This window comes from Odocoileus virginianus, chromosome 32 (assembly GCF_023699985.2).
Source record: "Odocoileus virginianus isolate 20LAN1187 ecotype Illinois chromosome 32, Ovbor_1.2, whole genome shotgun sequence".
Classification (NCBI taxonomy): domain Eukaryota; kingdom Metazoa; phylum Chordata; class Mammalia; order Artiodactyla; family Cervidae; genus Odocoileus; species Odocoileus virginianus.
Window position 1 is genome coordinate 20,689,280 of NC_069705.1, and position 19,692 is coordinate 20,708,971.

At 38.3% G+C, this 19,692-nt stretch overlaps 1 protein-coding gene and 1 long non-coding RNA gene across 6 annotated transcripts in view; one reads left to right on the top strand and one right to left on the bottom strand.

Moving 5' to 3' along the window:
• DLC1 (DLC1 Rho GTPase activating protein) overlaps positions 1-19,692 on the bottom strand; it is a 489,149-nt gene that overhangs the window by 328,715 nt on the left and 140,742 nt on the right. The gene's annotated exons all lie outside the window — the stretch shown is intronic.
• LOC139032595 (uncharacterized) lies at positions 9,222-16,449 on the top strand. The gene is made up of 2 exons (XR_011485140.1): positions 9,222-9,445; positions 14,800-16,449. It is a non-coding gene; the product is annotated as an uncharacterized lncRNA (long non-coding RNA).

The window sequence follows — 19,692 nt, forward strand, 5'->3', positions numbered from 1 at the left end:
TTCTGTCCTTTTGAGATTGCATCCAAGTACTGCATTTCAGACTCTTTTGTTGACCATCATGGCTACTCCATTTCTTCTAAGGGATTCCTGCCCACAATAGTAGATATAATGGTCATCTGAGTTAAACTCACCCATTCTAGTCCATTTTAGTTCGCTGATTCCTAGAATGTCGACATTCACTCTTGCCATCTCCTGTTTGACCACTTCCAATTTGCACTGATTCATGGAGCTAACATTCTAGGTTCCTATACAATATTGTTCTTTATAGCATCAGACCTTGCTTCTATCACCAGTCACATCTCTACACAATCAGCAAAAACAAGACCAGGAGCTGACTGTGGCTCAGATCATGAACCCCTTATTGCCAAATTCAGACTTAAATTGAAGAAAGTAGGGAAAACCACTAGGCCATTCAGGTATGACCTAAATCAAATCCCTTATGATTATACAGTGGAAGTGAGGAATAGATTTAAGGGACTAGATCTGATAGACAAGAGTGCCTGATGAATTATGGACGAAGGTTTGTGACACTGTACAGGAGACAAAGATCAGGACCATCCCCATGGAAAAGAAATGAAAAACAGCAAAATGGCTGCCTGAGGAGACTTTACAAATAGCTGTAAAAAGAAGAGAAGTGAAAAGCAAAGGAGAAAAGGAAAGATATTCCCATTTGAATGCAGAGTTCCAAAGAATAGCAAGGAGAGATAAGAAAGCATTCCTCAGCGATCAGTGCAAAGAAATAGAGGAAAACAACAGAATGGAAAAGACTAGAGATCTCTTCAAGAAAATTAGAGATACCAAGGGAACATTTCATGCAAAGATGGGTTTGATAAAGGACAGAAATGGTATGGACTAACAGAAGGAGAAGATATTAAGAAAAGGTAGCAAGAATACACAGAAGAACTGTACAAAAAAAGATCGTCACAACCCAGATAATCATGATGGTGTGATCACTCACCTAGAGCCAGACATCCTGGAATATGAAGTCAAGTGGGCCTTAGAAAGCATCACTATGAACAAAGCTAGTAGAGGTGATGGAATTCCAGGTGAGCTATTTCAAATTCTGAAAGATGATGCTGTGAAAGTGCTGCACTTAATATGCCAGCAAATTTGGAAAACTCAGCAGTGGCCACAGGACTGGAAAAGGTCAGTATTCATTCCAATCCCAAAGAAAGGCAATCCCAAAGAATGCTCAAACTACCGCACAATTGCACTCATCTCACATGCTAGTAAAGTAATGCTCAAAATTCTCCAAGCCAGGCTTCAGCAATATGTGAACCGTGAACTTCCAGTTGTTCAAGCTGGTTTTAGAAAAGGCAGAGTAACCAGAGATCAAATTGCCAATATCCGCTGGAAAATCAAAAAAGCAAAAGAGTTCCAGAAAAATATCTATTTCTGCTTTACTGACTATGCCAAAGCCTTTGACTGATGCTGGGAAAGAATGAGGGCAGGAGGAGAAGGGGACAGCAGAGGATGAGATGGCTGGATGGCATCACTGACTCGATGGGCATGGGTTTGGGTGAACTCCTGGAGCTGGTGATGGACAGGGAGGCCTGGCGTGCTGCGGTTCATGGGGTTGCAGAGAGTCGGACACGACTGAGCGACTGAACTGAACTGAACTGAGTGGCCTGAGTGACATCTTTAATGCAGGGGGTGTTTTGCATTTGAAAATTTTACAATTTCCTACACAAATGATACCCTTAAATGGCATTTCCTTCCACAGTTGCTCCATGTCACATTCAAGACAACTAAGATGTTTTGTATTGCATTTTGATTTCTCAGATCCCAGTGCTGTTTTAAGTCAGTTGAGTCCCTCATCATTCAATCATTTTAGAGACAGGCTTTGACTTCCACTTAGTTTAAATACCGTTGCTTCTGCCTTTTCCCTCTACTTTGCTGATGCCGATCCAATTAAAGTCCCATAAAAGCCAGTCCAAACTAAAGAAAATGAAAATGATCAATTACATGAATGTTTTCTTGGAAAATATAAAGCAAATAATTTGTATCTAATTGTATTTCCATATTTTTCATATCTTGCTTATTGTCCTCTGACAATTGCAAGAACTGCTACAAATACAAGTAAAAATAAATGCAGTGATATCCACTTTTAGGGAAGTCATCATTTAAAAAAGCAGTCAAAATGATAATCTTAAAAAGCAGTGAAAAGCATGAAGTAAACCAGACAGAAATAGACAAATATCACATAATATCATATAAAAAATGATACAAGTGAACTTGTTTATGAAACTGAAATAGACTCACAGACACAGAACACAAGCTTATGGTTACCAAAGAGGAAATGTAGAGGGGTGGGGATAAATTGGGAGTTTCGGATTAAAATATACACACTGCTGTGCTGTGCTTAGTCACTCAGTTGTGTCTGACTCTGCAACCCCATGGACTCTAGCCCGCCAGGCTCCTCTCCAGGCAAGATTACTAGAGTGGGTTGCCATGCACTTCTCCAGGGGATCTTTCCGACCCAGGAATCGAACCAGGGTCTCCTGCATTGCAGGCGGATTCGTTACCACCTGAACTACCAGGGAAGCCCAAAATATACACACTACTATATATTAAATAGATAACCAACAAGGACCTGTTATATAGCACAGGGAACTATGCCCAATACCTTATAATAACCTAAAATGGAAGAGAATGTTATAAAAGAATATATATATATATTTATATACACATGTAAAAACTTAATAGAAATTCAGTCATTACTGCTTAACATTAAGTAGAGAAAAACAGCTATACATTTAAAAGGCAATAAGACCTAAAGGAACAAAAGTCTCAGCAAAGAATTAATATGCATATTCCTGGAATCAGATATCATGGAGCATACATTTGAGGAGAAATAAGAAACAAGACTAGACTGTGTAAGTGTTATGTCTATTGGTTTTTTAATGACATATTAATGAAAAAAGGGACTAGATCATATACAGTCTCCAGTTAAGGAAGAAGAAAATGGAGCTGTGCAAACTAATAAGAAATGTAATTAGAGAGAGAAAGCAAAACCTTAATTATTACTGTAATGAAATGACTGTTTTTTTTCAAATTGCATTGAAAACTTCCGTGAACCATAACTGTCACTAAATATTATAGATAATCACCCTGAATCTCCTCTAACAATGAATGGTAGTTGCTTGTATTATTGTGATTTTACAAAGCCAATACAGTAGAAAATATTTTATACTAAAAACATAACAAATGTGTGAGATGATAAACTATTGTAGCTTATAATAATAAATACTCAATATTATTTGGTCTTCACAATAATCCATTAAATTGTTCAACATAGTAATTTTCTTCATTCATTAAAATGCACCTAAACTTACTGCATCAATCACTGAAATCTTCTGTCACTCATTTGAAGGTCAGGAATTTTAAACCTATCCTCTGAACTTATGATTCTGAAATATTTTTGCTTTGTTTTACAAATATTTTTGCTTTGCATTGTGTATTTACTCCAGAGCTTAAAAAAATATATTGCTGTATTTACATCATGGATATGACTGATAATGTTGTTTTGTGGGGCTTTCCTGGTGGCTCAGGCAGTAAAGAACCTGCTGGCAATGCGGGAGACCTAGGTTCGATCCCTGGGTCAGGAAGATCCCCAAAGAAGGGAATGGCAACCCATTCCTTTATTTTTGCCTGGAAAATTCTGTTGACCAGAGAGCCTAGCAGGCTACAGTCCATGCAGTTGCAAACAGTCAGACATGACTGAGCTTAATGACCAAAACTAAACTATCAATATTTTGTGGATTCTAGATATTGCTGGCTAAACTTGCCCCTTAAGTAAGAACAGCAAATCCTGGGTAAAAGGGATAGATAAAAATGCCAAACATTTGACTAATTTAAGAAACAGAGGCACTTGTTAGCAAAGACGTGTTATAGAAATGCGATATAACAGTTGCCTTTTGGAACTACATAAAGCTCCTGATCACACAAAGGCTGGGAGAAGTATTACAGCTTCTTTGAGATGCTTGCTGTATTTAATATAGTGTTTCCCTAATTAAATAGCCCCTCAGAATTATTTTTTTCACTAAAGAGCTTTTTAGTATTTTTGAAATTAACAGTCGATAGAACACTTTAATAAAGTATTAAATAGTCAAGAATTTCAGACTCAAGTTTAATGATTAAAGGAAAAGACAGAGATTCTTTAAAAAAAAAAAAAAAACTTCAGCTGTCCTTGAAACTTCCATTGGCCATGAGGGATTATTTCATATTAGGTCAACATAATTTAACAGATCATGGAAGATCAATGTATCTAAAAGACAAGTTAAGACACTGACATTGTAACTCTTTATATATATATCTAGTTTGTTCTTTTTAATACTAAAAGGACTGTGGGTAATGAGTTAACAGGAAAGCAAAGCTGTATTCCTAAAATTTCCTTCATATTCCCTTTGGTTTTAATTATGAAAGAAACTGTTTGACTGTCAATATCACCTATCATAATTAGAAATCACTTTCTGAGGAAGCTGAATAAAGCAGTGTTCTTACAAAATTTTTCTAAGCATACATGCAGATAGTGGGAAGTAAAAGCAGTTCAACACAAAATTCTAGGTAGGAAAGTGAAAAGGAAATTACGGCTGAAAAGCAGTTATTGCTCTTTCTGCCTTTTTAAACTGATTTTGTCTATTAGCTGGCAGTGTTTCTTTGGTTTACTTTTTCATGAACATTCCTCTCTTCAGTTCAGTTCAGCCGCTCTCGTGTCCGACACTTTGCAACCCCATGAACCGCAGCATGCCAGGCCTCCCTGTCCATCACCAGCTCCTGGAGTTTACACAAACTCATGCCCATTGAGTCGGTGATGCCATACAGCCATCTCATCCTCTGTCGTCCCCTTCTCCTCCTGCCCTCAATCCCCCCAGCATCAGGGTCTTTTCCAGTGAGTCGACTCTTCGCATGAGGTGGCCAAAGTACTGGAGTTTCATCTTTAGTATCAGTCCCTCCAATGAACACCCAGGACTGATCTCCTTTAGGATAGACTGGTTGGAACTCCTTGTTGTTCAAGGGACTGTCAAGAGTCTTCTCCAACACCACAGTTCAAAAGCATCAATTTTTCGGCACTCAGCTTCCTGAGGTTTAATTTTAGAGGAATTATGATGACCTACTTTGAAATATTTCTGTACTACACAGAAATAGAACTAGATGCTTCATCTCAGAAAAGAGAAAAATGATCACAGTTGCTTTAATGTCCTTTAATATTTTTATTGAAATTTTAAATATGTAAAAGCAGTATCACTGTGTCTGAGCATTACATTGAGATACATAGCTAATCAATAAGAACTAAGATAGGTATTTGAGATTTATATGGACAAACTACTTCACATATCTATTTATATTTCTTAACATATTTTCAAATAATCAAAGCAGTTTGTATCAGTAACATTTCCAGAGGTTATTAAATAATTTTAATGGGTGCCAAATTTAATTGTTTTTCTCAAGGTGGATTTTATTAAACTACTTCTGTGAGATACACTACAAGTTTCTATGATCAGAAAAGATTGAGAAATCTGTATATGCTCTAGCTCCTTGAAAATTCATAACAGATCAAAGTATCCCCTGACCTTTTTCTCCAGGATGATCCTGCAGTAAAGAAACAAGTAGTTCCCAAATTTATGTGACCAAAAATTTTTTCCATCTAAAAACCTAATATCATTTCACAAATGCAGTGTTCAATGGAATGCATTTGTGCTGTGCTGTGCTTGGTCGCTGCAGTCCACTGGGCTCCTCTGTCCATGCGATTCTTCAGGCAAGAATACTGGAGTAGGTTGCCAGTCCTCCGGGGGGACTTCCAAACCCTGGGACTGAACCCTGATCTCCCACATTGCAGGCGGATTCTTTACCATCTGAGCCACCAGGAATACACTTTGAGGAAGACAAGACTATTTTTATGAGCGTTTCATCTTCCCAATAGGAAGGATATCCTTAGAGTAAATTCAAAAGGCTGATGGGTCAGAAAAAGATGTCTACCAGGTGATTATGTTTATCATAATCTTCTTCATCAAAGATGAATTGTCAAGAGAAGGACGTTCTTTCTTAAACTAAGCAGGTTTACAAAAGACAGAAACACCAAGGGATGTTCAGCAGCTGGAGAGTAGTACTCAGAAGACAATGTAAATCTTCTTTCTATGAATCACAAACAACTAGCAGTAGTATTTTGATGTTAGATCTGATACAAACCACAAAGTATTGGAGAACAAATAGCTAGCTTGGGTTTTATCCCTCAAAGGATTTTTTGATGCAAAAAGAACACACAATATGTATGTTTCCATTACAACTGGAAAGAATACCAGGACTGGTTCCAACAGTAATTACATTTGAAGTTTGCTAATTTACACTTGGATGCATTAATTTGGAATATCTTTAGTGGAGATGATTTTTTTTTACATTTATTTTTATTAGTTAGAGGCTAATTACTTTACAATATTGTAGTGGTTTTGCCATACATTGACATGAATCAGCCATGGATTTACATGTGTTCCGCATCCTGATCCCCTCTCCCACCGCCCTCCCCAACCCTTCCCTCTGGGTCTTCCCAGTGCACCAGCCCTGAGCACTTGTCTCATGCATCCAACCTGGGCTGGCGATCTGTTTCACACTTGATAATATACATGTTTCAATGCTGTTCTCTCAGATCATCCCACCCTCACCTTCTCCCACAGAGTCCATAAGTCTGTTCTATACATCCGTGTCTCTTTTTCTGTCCTGCATATAGGGTTATTGTTACCATCTTTTAAAATTCCATATATATGCATTAGTATACTGTATTGGTGTTTATATTTCTGGCTTACTTCACTCTGTATAATGAGCTCCAGTTTTATCCATCTCATTAGAACTGAATCAAATGTATTCTTTTTAATGGCCAATGTTCATTGCAGCACTCTTTATAATAGCCAGGACATGGAAGCAACCTAGATGCCCATTAGCAGATGAATGGATAAGAAAGCTATGGTACATATACACAGTGGAGATGATTTTATCAGTAACAGAAAATGCAGTGCCTAAACCTGTTACTGTACTGTACTGTGTGTGCTTAGTCATGTCCAACTCTTGAGACCCCATAGACTGTAGCCTGCCAGGCTCCTCTGTCCATGGGGTTTCCCAGGCAAGAATACTGGAGTGGGTTGCCATTTCCTTCTCCAGGGGATTTTCCCAACCCAGGAAATGAACCTGGGTCTCCTGCATTGCAGGCAGACTCTTTACTGACTTAGCTACGGGGGAAACCTGTTACCTATGGTCAAGTGCAGTCTGAAAACATTAAATGGAATATTCCAGAAGTAAACAATCCTTAAGTTTTGAATAGTGCATCATGTAGAGTAGCATGATGAAATCTTGCTAGATCCAGTTCCATCCGTCCAGGCTGTGAACCATCCCTTGTCTGCCTGATGGTTAGTCACTTTGCAGCCACCTGAGTTATGAGGGGGCTATCATGGTATTGCAGAACTTGTATTCAGGTGATTCTTGTTTTACTTAATAATGATGCCAAAGTGCAACACTTGTGACACTAGCAATTTCCATATGCCAAAGTGCTTCTTTAAGGAAAAGAAAGGTCTCGACCTATAAGAAAAAACATTGTGTGCTGAGGTTGCTAAGATCTATGGTAAGAATCTCCTATCCCTTAGAAACCATTGAAGGAAAAAGAAATCCATGCAGTTTTACTATTGCATCTCCAACTGCAAAAATTATGGCCATACCACGTGATTAAGCACTTTAGTTACAAGGGTGGTTGTTGGCTCCTACCTATCCTTATTTTTCCATGGTGGTGGTGGTTGCTCATGGTGGTGGTGTGTGCATGCTCAGTCACTCAGTTGTGTCCTATGCTTGTGACCGCATGGACTGTAGCTCACTTGGCTCCTCTGTCCATGGGATTTCCCAGGCAAGAAAAGAATACTGGAGTGGGTTGCCATTACTGCCTCCAGGGGATTTCCTGGTCTAGAGATAGAACTGGAATCTTCTGCACTGCAGGCAGACACTTAACCACTGAGCCACCAGGGAAGCCCACAGTTAAGATGGGAAAAGCATTAAATTTTTATAAAAGATATTTTGAGGAAGAGAAATATTCACATAACTTTTAAAGCAGTATATTGTTACAGTTGTTATATTTGCTATTTTTTGTTAATATCTTACTGTGCCTAATTTATAAAATAAACTTTATCACAGATATGTATGTATAGGAAAAAACATAGTATCTCAAGGATTCAGTACTTTTTTGGTTTCAGGCATCACTGAGGGTCTTGGAACACATTCACTTGTTTACATATTGCCTGCAGTTCCATTTCTTGAAACCTAGTTTTATTAAATACTGGTTCTTTGGTATGTGTTTAGAACAACTCTCAAAACACTTTCATGTAAGGATTCAAAACGGTCATATTAAAATACAACTTCAATATGGAGTTTATCACAGTTTTACAGTATTCAAAAATGATGAACTTGCCCTAAAAACCAAAGCAAAACCAAAAGGATCATTACACCCAAGACATAAGAAAACAATTAAATAAACAAGTTTGGCATTTCCATAACTTTGTGTCCATCTATTCTTTTTTCTTTTTTGTCTGCATAGCTGAGCTTGTAGGATCTAAGTTCCCTAACCAAGGACTGAACCCCTTCCCCCCCAGCAGGGAAAGTGTGGAGTCCTAACCACTGGACATGCAGGGAATTCTTTTTTTTAAATAAGTACTATTTTATTATTTACAAATACATAGTGATCATAAGTGTACATGTCACAAACTAAAAATGAGAAAAGTAGAGACGAATGCTTGAGCGGAGTTGTTTTTTCATTTTTGTTTTTAGTGTCTTATGAATTTTTAAAAAAATTTTAAGGAAATAAAATATATAATTTCTTGCCAGGGCCATATTAGCAGTGAAGCATTTTTAACTGTGGAAATTGTGGTTTTGGTTCAGAAATAATTTGTATATTTTTCACCCCTGATGATGGGAGACAAATCAGTGTTGTATCTTCGTGGGTTGCTCAACTATGGAGATCAGCAGTTACTGTGACTGAGTTGGCCCTTTCTGTTTAGAAACATGTTTTAAATATTTAGCAATTAACATGTGGTTGTCCTTGATTACGTTCACAGATTTCACCAAGCAGGCACTGATAAGAGTAAAGCTGAGTAATTATGAAAGAGATCATATGATGTGCGAATTCTGACATGATTACTGTTTAGCCCTTTACAGAAAGATCTACTGTTCCCTGGTGTTAAAGGGTCTTGTGTGTATTGATAAGCGCAATGAGTCACAGTCAGTAGACGAAGAGTGATCCCAGAAGGGAAGTGGCTCTTTGGGACAGAAAACGTCTCGGTATGAAAATGACATTTGAGCGGAGAGAGACCTGAAAAAGTGAGCAGGCCAGCCTGTAAAAATCTGAGGAAGAGTTTTCTTGGCAACAGCACTCCACTTGGCATGCTTGAGAAACAGCTGGAAATCTAGAGGGGAGGTGAGTGATGTGAGAGATATATGGGTCTTAGGAGATGTGGCCTTAGGGATGGGCCAGATCACAGCATCTTTTTAGCCACAGTAAATTTGGATGTTAAGTGATAAGGCTTGAATTTTTTCGAGTTAAGGAAGTAACATGAACTGATTTGTTTTAAAACAGTAATTCTGGCTATTTTGTTGAAAACTGACTCCAGAGAGACAACTAAGAAAGAAACAGGGCAATTCCAAATTAAAACAATAGCATTTAGTCTCCTATCAGGCTACAAAGATACTATTGTTAAACACTTGTCATCAATAAAGGCAATATATTAGATCAGTGGTTTCAGCTCTGATGGCACATTAATCTCAGCAGCTATAACTGGGTTTGCAGAAAAAGTTGGTTCAGGTTTTTCTGTAACATATCATGGAAAAACCTGAACGAACTTTCTGGCCAACACTTAAAAATATAAGTGCTAGAATCCACAGGTCATTCTGATTTAATTTGTTCCAAGTGGAGTTTAAAAATCAGTGTTCTGTTTGTTTTAAGCTCTCCAGATCTCCTTAATGTGCAACCAGAATTGAGAACCACTGCTTTTACAGAAAAATAAAGAAGACCAAAACAAACCAAAAACCAAATTTTATAGGATAGCTAACAGAAGTTCAGTATGCAGCATAAATTATCTAGGAGTTCACTTTTCCTGGAGATTGTATAAGAATTTCAAAATTATTCAGTGTCCTGGACAGTTTTAAAATGAGACTGGGAACCCATTTGTCTGAAGCAGACGTTATTCAGCTTAGGAGCTGTATTAGTATCAGATGGCCTTTAGCGGTCCCAGACAGCCTCCTGATTCTGTTACTTGAATCAATTTGTACTGCATTTATGACCTGATGGTGCTTGCTGGTGGGGAATGGCATAGTTTGGAAGTTTTAAACATTGTCATCTGTACCCAGCTCATCCCCTAAAAGATAGCAAGGAGGCCCCTGCAGGTCTGCATACCCAGTGGTCCCTAGGAGCTAGTTACCCGAGTAATACAACAATATTATTTGTTATACGTAAGCATGTGGACCTTCTAAGCCTCAGGCATAGCCATTACATGAGGTCATGTGTGCTGATGTGATTTGTTGAAAGAAATAAACATAGAGTTAATCACCAGAAAGGAAATCTTATTACTTAATGTGAAAATGATTCACTTGGCATAGATCATGTGTAAGATAGAATTTTGTGTTTTGACTGTAAAAAAATAAAAGACATATTTCAACTTTCAAAAGATGCTCAGAGGGCTAAAATATCCACTAGCATGTCATAGAAATAAAAGAAATCGATGTAGACCTAAAAGAAAGCCAGCAGCATATCTAATGACAATTAGGTAGAGGGCCTTCAAATACATTCCCTTGCCTTCATCTTCTGACCATTTTTTCTTCACCTTGATTAAGGTTTTCATTGAAGGGAAAACTGAGTCTGTTTGCTAATGTCTTTGTTTCTTAACTCATCAACTTGAGAAACAGTAGGAATGGCAGAGAAAAAAGGAGGAGGGCAAAAAGAGGTGGGACCTGTATAAATTTTGAGGACAAAGTCAAAGTTCCGTGGGCTATCAGAGCTTTTGGGAAATCTCTGAGAGATGATGGAAAACCATTTTAATGTTCTAGATGACATTAAGATGCCTCAAGATAACATTATCACGACTGAAGTTTTTTGAGTTGTTCATAACTCAAAAACTATGTGACTAGATATTCAAATATATTCTCTCAAAGTTTGCCTTTTAATATATATATCTTTAGAAATGCAGATTTTATAGAATATTTTATATAAGAAACCATCAATCTCTTTTTTAACTCAGAACTGAGTCACATAACCCTGGTCCACTCCTCCCCTGCCCCTGTTCCCCCAAAATTACAAAGATATAGGGAAAGTTCCTTTCATATACCTCAAATCTGTCAGAGTCCAGTGACCAAATACATTCTCACATTTCTGATATTACATGAATTTTTTAATATTCTCTGCATTTTGACAAGGGGTAAGTTAAATAGGACATTGTAGCATCAGACATCTTCACATGGCACAAGATCTTACAAGACAGAGCAATGAAGCAGAGCTCTGGGAAAATACAATTTCCTCCTTAGCTTACCTGTTATCAGCATTTTTCAGTTGGCATGTGTTAAAAGTGTGAGTCGCTCAATCATGCCCAACTCTTTGTGACCCTACAGACTGTATCTTCTGTCCATGGGATTCTCCAGGCAAGAATACCGGAGTGGGTAGCCATTCCCTTCTCCAGGGGATCTTCTGAACCCAGGTATCGAACTCGGATCTCCTGAATTGCAGGCAGATTCTTTACCAACTGAGCCACCAGGGAAGCCCTATGTGTTAAAAAGCTGCTTAAAAAATTTTAAAAAAGGTTTTTGGTTGCTCCTAAAGAAGCTTCTGAATCTATAAAGCCCCAATTGTCCAGACAATTACATTCTTTACAGGCAAAGATGGAGAAGCTCTATACAGTCAGCAAAAACAAGACCAGAAGCTGACTGTGGCTCAGATCATGAACTCCTTATTGCCAAATTCAGACTTAAATTGAAGAAAGCAGGGAAAATCACTAGACCATTCAGGTATGACCTAAATCAATCCCTAACAATTATACAGTGGAAGTGAGAAATAGATTTAAGGGACTAGATCTGATAGACTGAGTGCCTGACGAACTATGGTCAGAGGTTCGTGATATTGTACAGGAGACAGGGATTAAGATCATCCCTAAGAAAAAGAAATGCTAAAAAGCAAAATGGGTGTCTGAGGAGAACTTACAAATAGCTGTGAAAAGAAGAGAAGGAAAAGCAAAGAAGAAAAGGAAAGTCATACCCATTTGAATGCAGAGTTCCAAAGAATAGCAAGGAGAGATAAGAAAGCCTTCTTCAGTGATCAGTGCAAAGAAATAGAGGAAAACAACTGAATGGGAAAGACTAGAGATCTCTTCAAGAAAACTGGAGATACCAAGGGATCATTTCATCCAAAGTTGGGCTCAATAAAGGACAGAAATGCTAGGGACCTAACAGAAGGAGAAGATGTTAAGAAGAGGCGGCAAGAATACACAGAAGAACTGTACAAAAAAGATCTTCATGACTAGATAATCATGATGGTGTGATCACTCACCTAGAACCAGACATCCTGGAATGTGAAGTCAAGTGGGCCTTAGGAAGCATCACTACGAACAAAGATAGTGGAGGTGATGGAATTCCAGTTGAACTATTTCAAATCCTGAAAGATGATGCTGTGAAAGTGCTGCACCCAATATGCCAGCAAATTTGGAAAACTCAGCAGTGGCCACAGGACTGGAAAAGGTCAGTTTTCATTCCAATCCCAAAGAAAGGCAATGCCAAAGAATGCTCAAACTACCACACAGTTGCACTCATCTCATATGCTAGTAAGTTCAGTTCAGTTCAGTTCAGTTGCTCAGTCGTGTCCAACTCTTTGCGACCCCATGAGTCACAGCACACCAGGCCTCCCTGTCCATCACGAACTCCCAGAGTTACCTCAAACTCATGTCCATCGAGTCGGTGATGCCATCCAGCCATCTCATCCTCTGTCGTCCCCTTCTCCTGCCCCCAATCCCTCCAAGCATCAGGGTCTTTTCCAATAAGTCAACCCTTTGCATGAGGTGGTCAAAGTATTGGAGTTTCAGCTTCAGCATCAGTCCTTCCAATGAACACCCAAGACTGATTTCCTTTAGGATGGACTGGTTGGATCTCCTTGTTGTTCAAGGGACTGTCAAGAGTCTTCTCCAACACCACAGTTCAAAAGCATCAATTTTTCGGTGCTCAGTTTTCTTCACAGTCCAACTCTCACATCCACACATGACCACTGGAAAAACCATAGCCTTGACTAAATGGACCTTTTTTGACAAAGTAATCTCTCTGCTTTTTAATATGCTATCTAGGTTGGTCATAACTTTCCTTCCAAGGAGTAACCATCTTTTATTTTCATGGCTGCAGTCACCATCTGCAGTGATTTTAGAGCCAAAAAAAAAAATAAAGTCTGACACTGTTTCCACTGTTTCCCCATCTATTTGCCATGAAGTGATGGGACTGGATACCATGATCTTAGTTTTCTGAGTGTTAAGCTTTAAGCCAACTTTTCCACTCTCCTCTTTCACTTTCATCAAGAGGCTTTGTAGTTCCTCTTCTCTTTCTGCCATAAGGGTGGTGTCATCTGCATATCTGAGGTTACTGATATTTCTCCCGGCAATCTTGATTCCAGCCTGTGCTTCACCCAGCCCATTTCTCATGATGTACTCTGCATATAAGTTAAATAAGCAGGGTGACAATATACAGCCTTGACGTACTCCTTTCCCAGTTTGGAACCAGTGTGTTGTTCCACGTCCAGTTCTAACTGATGCTTCCTGACCTGCATACAGGTTTCTCAAGAGGCAGGTCAGGTGGTTTGGTATTCCCATTTCTTTCAGAATTTTCCACAGTTTATTGTGACCCACACAGTCAAAGGCCACTGATTACACAAAACAGGGAAAGGGCCAGGACATTCATGTACAAGGTCATGTATTCTCCAAACTTCATATTTAAAACATAGAAGAAGAAAGGCAGAAAGGCAGGAAAGAAGCAAGGAAGAAAGTGAGGGAAGATGGGAGGGAGACAGGAAGGAAGGAAGGTAGGAAGGAAGGAAGGAGGAAAGGAGAAAGAGACAAACAAAGCAAAAGGGAGGAAGAAAAGTGAGAAAGACTGAATGAAGAAAGAGGGAGGAAGAGACAGAGTGAGATGGAGAGAATTAGTTAACAGCTTCATGGTTTGATCTCAGAGCTTGTTCTTGGTGTCTTTCCAGTTTAGTCCAAAAGTCAGTAGGCAGTTGGCCATAGTTTGCTCTGCTTAATACATGTTTAACCAGGAACAGAAAGCAAAATTAAATTTTTGGAGGAGAGAGAGGCAGGAGGGTAAAGGAGGAATCTGAAGAAAGAAGGAGGAAGCTCTAGGCACTAACAAACATAAGCCTGTACTTCAGAGACAAAAGCTCAGACACACAGCCTAGATCTCCACTGAGCTTATAAACCAGGGGATGGAACAGCAGCTGCAGGGCTTGTAGCATCTGATTTTCCATCCTAAACCCAAAGATATAAACACAGGCACAGAGTAAGCAACCACCAATTATTAAAGCTATCACCTAGAACAACCCCCCAAAACAGAACATCTGGTTAATTCCACAAAAGCCACGGTAATGGGTAGGGACAGAATTAGCATCTATGACATGCTGGTGACTACAGACTTAACTAGACATTACTGTAGGGAGGCCTCTTTTTTGAGTGATATCATCCTACCCTGAGGTGCAACAGCTGTAAAAGAAAGGAAAACAAAGCAAAAATAACCCAGACATCTCTCTTTTTCTAGGTTAAAACCCCAAGGAATCTGCATACTCAGCACCTAAGAGTTTTTCAAGGAGCCAAACTTAATTCAACATGTTGTTCAGCCGCTCAGTTGTGTCTGGCTCTTTGCAACCCCATGGACTGCAGCACACCAGGCCTCCCTGTCCATCACCAATTCCCGGAGCTTGCTCAAACTCATGTCCATTGAGTCGATGATGCCATCCAACCATCTCATTCTCTGTCGTCCCCTTCTCCTCCTGCCTTCAATCCCTCCCAGCATCAGGGTCTTTTCTAATGAGTCAACTCTTTGCATCAGGTGACCAAAGTATCGGAGCTTCGGCTTCAGCATCAGTCCTTCCAATGAATATTCAGGACTGGTTTCCTTCAGGATTGACTGGTTTGATCTCCTTGCAGTCCACAGGACTCTCAAGAGACTTCTCCAACACCAATTTGAAAGCATCAACTCTTCGACCCTCAGCCGTCTTTATAGTCCAACTCTCACATCCACACATGACTACTGGAAAGACCATAGCCTTGACTAAGTGGATCTTTGTTGACAAAGTGATGTCTCTGCTTTTTAATATGCTGTCTAGGCTTATTTCAGCATATCTACATGCAACTGAGAGATACAAAGAGACACACATTTCAATGTACCCGTATTCATCTGAATATATTTCATTTCATTAAGGAAGATTTAGAGAATCCCAAGAAAAGACTTAGGAGATAGTATAAGCCATTACTGAATCATAGGGTGTTGACTGAATTGGTGATCAGGCCATTGGTAAAATTGCTTTTATCCATGTTAACTACCTGAAAAATTTAGTAGTATATTGATTACAAAGCAGAATATCACATTAAGACAAAAAACTTTCAATATGTTTTCTAAAAATTAAACAAACAAAAAACTCCTCAATGTCTAATTATGATATTTGGTGAAAGAAAGGTAAAATTCCCTCTGAAAAGAATAAAAATTGACACAGACATAAGTTCCACAATTGAGAACAAAGAAACATGAAAAATAAGGATAGAAAATAGCAGTATCAGTGAGATTTCTAATCATTATTATCTTACTGTTATGGTGCTACTCAAACAACAAGCCTTAGGAATATAAAATGTATGATATTATAATGTATTTCAGCAATGCTATGACAGAATTTTATCTCATGGATTTTAAGTAAGCTTATTTATTTCCTTATTGTATTATTTTCAAATTGTGAGGAATGAAAAAAAAAATAACATTCCTCTTTGTTTTGGTTTCTTGAGTTCCATAAACCCTTCCCAATGGAAAAAATTGTTGGAAACCATGGCCTAGGCTTGTTCACTGAGTCATGACTAAGTTTTAAATCATACACTCGAAGCAGAAATTTTTGGCTCTGTGTAAATTAAAACAAAACAAAAACCAGAAAGAAAAAAAAAAAAACAACAAGTAGGTCTTAGTTCTCATGTCTCTTGTGACTTTAAAACAGTTCTCCAAACTTTCACTGTGTTCAGGGCTCCAGCCTTCACTGCACTGAGTAAAATGTATTCTATTAGTCTCAAATTATTAACAGCTTATTTTCCCTATGTTGATTTTTGGTATCAGAATATGATTCATTTTCCCAAGAAATAAAAGATGTCTCTGGAAGTTGACTTACCTTCAACACTGAGATTAAAATATATTCTGTTTTTTACTAAACATTTTTTGTGCATTCATGTTTTCTTACCAAGTACACAATTTATGCTACCAACTCTTTATGACGTCAAGTAATATCTATTTGGCATACATTAGATTTGGTTTAGTGAATGTGTTGTTGTGAAGAATTGGTCTGCCACACATTTTCAAATATTTTATCTTTATTGACCAGATTCTCTCAACTAGAAAGTGGTAGAGATGGGATTTCTGTCCAGATAATCTGACTCCAGGGCCTTGGCTTTTTATTGTCTCTCAATACTACATTAGAAAAGAAAAACTTGCTTATTAGATACTAGGTCTCTATTTCTTTTACATGATAAATCTTACAATAAAATCTTCCTAGATCTTGTCTATTTAGGTTTATACAGATGATAGGCTAAGATTTCAGGTACAAGTCACAAAAGAAAACTTTTTTTCTAGTATTTGCTACCATTCTAGAGTGGAAATTGTGGTTGCAGTTTGTCTTTTTATTTTTAGTTTTTAAATTGTAGGCTTTTCTTTTTTTTTTTTTGTCAATTAGACAGCCAAACTGATTTTCCTAATCCTTTGAGAATACTTTGCAAACGAATTTCAAGCATTAAAATATCCTGTTTCTTTCACATTTTTAAAGAAAGGTTGTTTTTGTTCAGTAGCTAATTCACATCTCACACTTTGCAACTCCACAGACTGCAGCATGTCAGGCTTCCCTGTCCTTCACAACCTCCCAGAGTTTGCTCAAATTCATGTCCATTGAGTCAATGATGCCATCCAACCATTTCATTCTCTATTGCCCCCTTGTCCTCATGCCCTCAGTCTTTCCCAGCATCAGGGTCTTTTCCAATGAGTCACTTCTTTGCATCAGGTGGCCAAAGTATTGGAGCTTCAGCATCTGTCCTCCCCATGAATATTCAGGGCTGATTTCCTTAGGATTGGCTGGTTTGATCTTCTTGCTGTCCATGAGACTTTCAAAGAGTTTTTTCCAACATCACAATTTGAAAGCATCAGTACTTCAGTGCTCAGCCTTCTCTATGGTCCAACTCTCATATCCGTACATGACTACTGGAAAAAACCATAGCTCTGACTAGATGAACCATTGTTGGCAAAGTGATGCCTCTGCTTTTTAATACCCTGTCTAGGTTGGTCATAGCTTTTCTTCCAAGGAGCAAACGTCTTTTAATTTCATGGCTGCAGTCACCATCTGCAGTGATTTTGGAGCCCAAGAAAAGAAAATCTGGCACTATTTCCATTGTTTCCCCATACATTTGCCATGAAGTGATGAGACTGGGTGCCATGATCTTAGTTTTTTGAATGTTGAGTTGTAAGCCAGATTTTTCACTCTGCTCTTTCACCTTCATCAAGAGGCTCTTTAGTTCTTCACTTTCTGCCATAAGGGTGGTGTCATCTGCATATCTGAGGTTATTGATATTTCTCCCAGCAATCTTGATTCCAGCTTTTGATTCATCCAGCCTGAAATTCTGCATGTACTCTGCACAGAAATTAAATAAGTAGGTGACAATATACATATACGGCCTTGATGTACTCCTTTTCCAATTTTGAACCAGTTCCATGTCCGGTTCTAACTGTTGTTCTTGACCTGCATACAGGAGTCTCACGAGGCAGGTAAGGTGGTCTGGTATTCCCATCTATAAGAATTTTTAAACTACTTTATATATATTTTCAGGAGTTCATTCTATCAAGCTCTGAAGTATTTCTGAATGCTGTATGTGTAAATCTTCCTAAACTGTGTCCTTAGTATAGTGACATATGTGAAAGATTCAAGGTCCAGGATACTGACAGTATGGATAACTAAGTATTAACATATATTTTATGCTGAAGAGCCCAATTTTTGAAATAAAACTCATCTTGGAATCTATCCCCAGTCAACTTGGTCAGCATCAGTGATTATAGCTGGACAGGCCTCTTACCAGGTGACTCACTCACATTCACAAATGCTCAGTCTATGGTACGTCACTGTGGGTATCCACTGACACTCACACGGAAAAAAGCCTGGTAATGAATCATGAAGTCCTGGAATAGAAGTATATTTTCAAGCAATATTCATGGGATTTCCCAGGGTTGAAAGAATAATTTCTCTTCTGTATCTATAAAATTTCTTTTAGGAGTAGAATCTACATTATTCATAAAATGAATCCCATCCATCTCTTTTCTCCACAGTGTTTAATTTTTCATTTTAATTTCAGAAACATACCATCTTGGTTTAGAACATTTTGGGTGCAGGTGATGTAGTTTCCAATATACTTCTACAAATGCACACTAGTAGATGTGGCAACAAAGGAAACGCCATTGTTTTTGAACATTTTCTGGGACCTACAGGGACTTGGGGGCATTTGCGCTTTCCTACTAAGAGCCCTTTAACCATTTTGTTTTGAGATCAAGATGAACTCAGGCAACTCTGGTCAGTTTGCTGGTACTTCATGGATTACTGAAAAAACCAATTTAATGAACATCTTGTACCTTACAAGCCACAATCATTCCAGAGGTTAACCTTATGAAGCAATTAAGAAAAATCATCCCAGTATTGTGAAATGACCTAGAATCAGAGATCACTGGGCTTGACAAAGGCGCTTTTTATGTAGAAAGCTAAGTATACAGTTAGACTTGAGTAAATAATAGTCTTTGGAGATGTGGAGATTGGCAGATAGCTCAGCTCCAATGCAGTTGATAAAACAGAAACAGAAGTAACCTTTGCCTTTGCAAGAGAAAAAAACAAGGAAAGGTCATTTTGGAATTCATTAGACAATATTTCCAGTGTCAAATGAAGGATAACTGCCTCTTTCAAAGAGGAGAATATATTGGTATTTGTTTTAATTAACTCAAGAAGTGCAATTTTCAAGCTTTACTTATTACTTACTGGGTGCTGTATGCATCGCTGTCAAACATAAGACAGGATTTAGGAATCAGACTTGGGAGACATGAAATCCATGTTGTCCCTTTTTGTGCCAGTGGTAGGTTGTGATGTGATGTGTAGGAAAATAAAAATCTTGATCAAGAACAAAATGAGGTATTATCTAACTGAGGAAAAGTTTTCATTTGGTGGCAGATAAAACTTGGTAATATCAGATTACAAATTTCCCCAAACGTGAATTATTGTGAAGTGTTGGTTGCTCAGTCATGTCCGACTCTTTGTGACCCCGTGGACTGCAGCCCATCAGGCTCCTCCATCCATGGAATTCTCCAGGAAAGAGTACTAGAGTGGGTTGTCATTTCCTTCTCCAGAATTATTGTGAAAGTCTCAGTGATTATGTG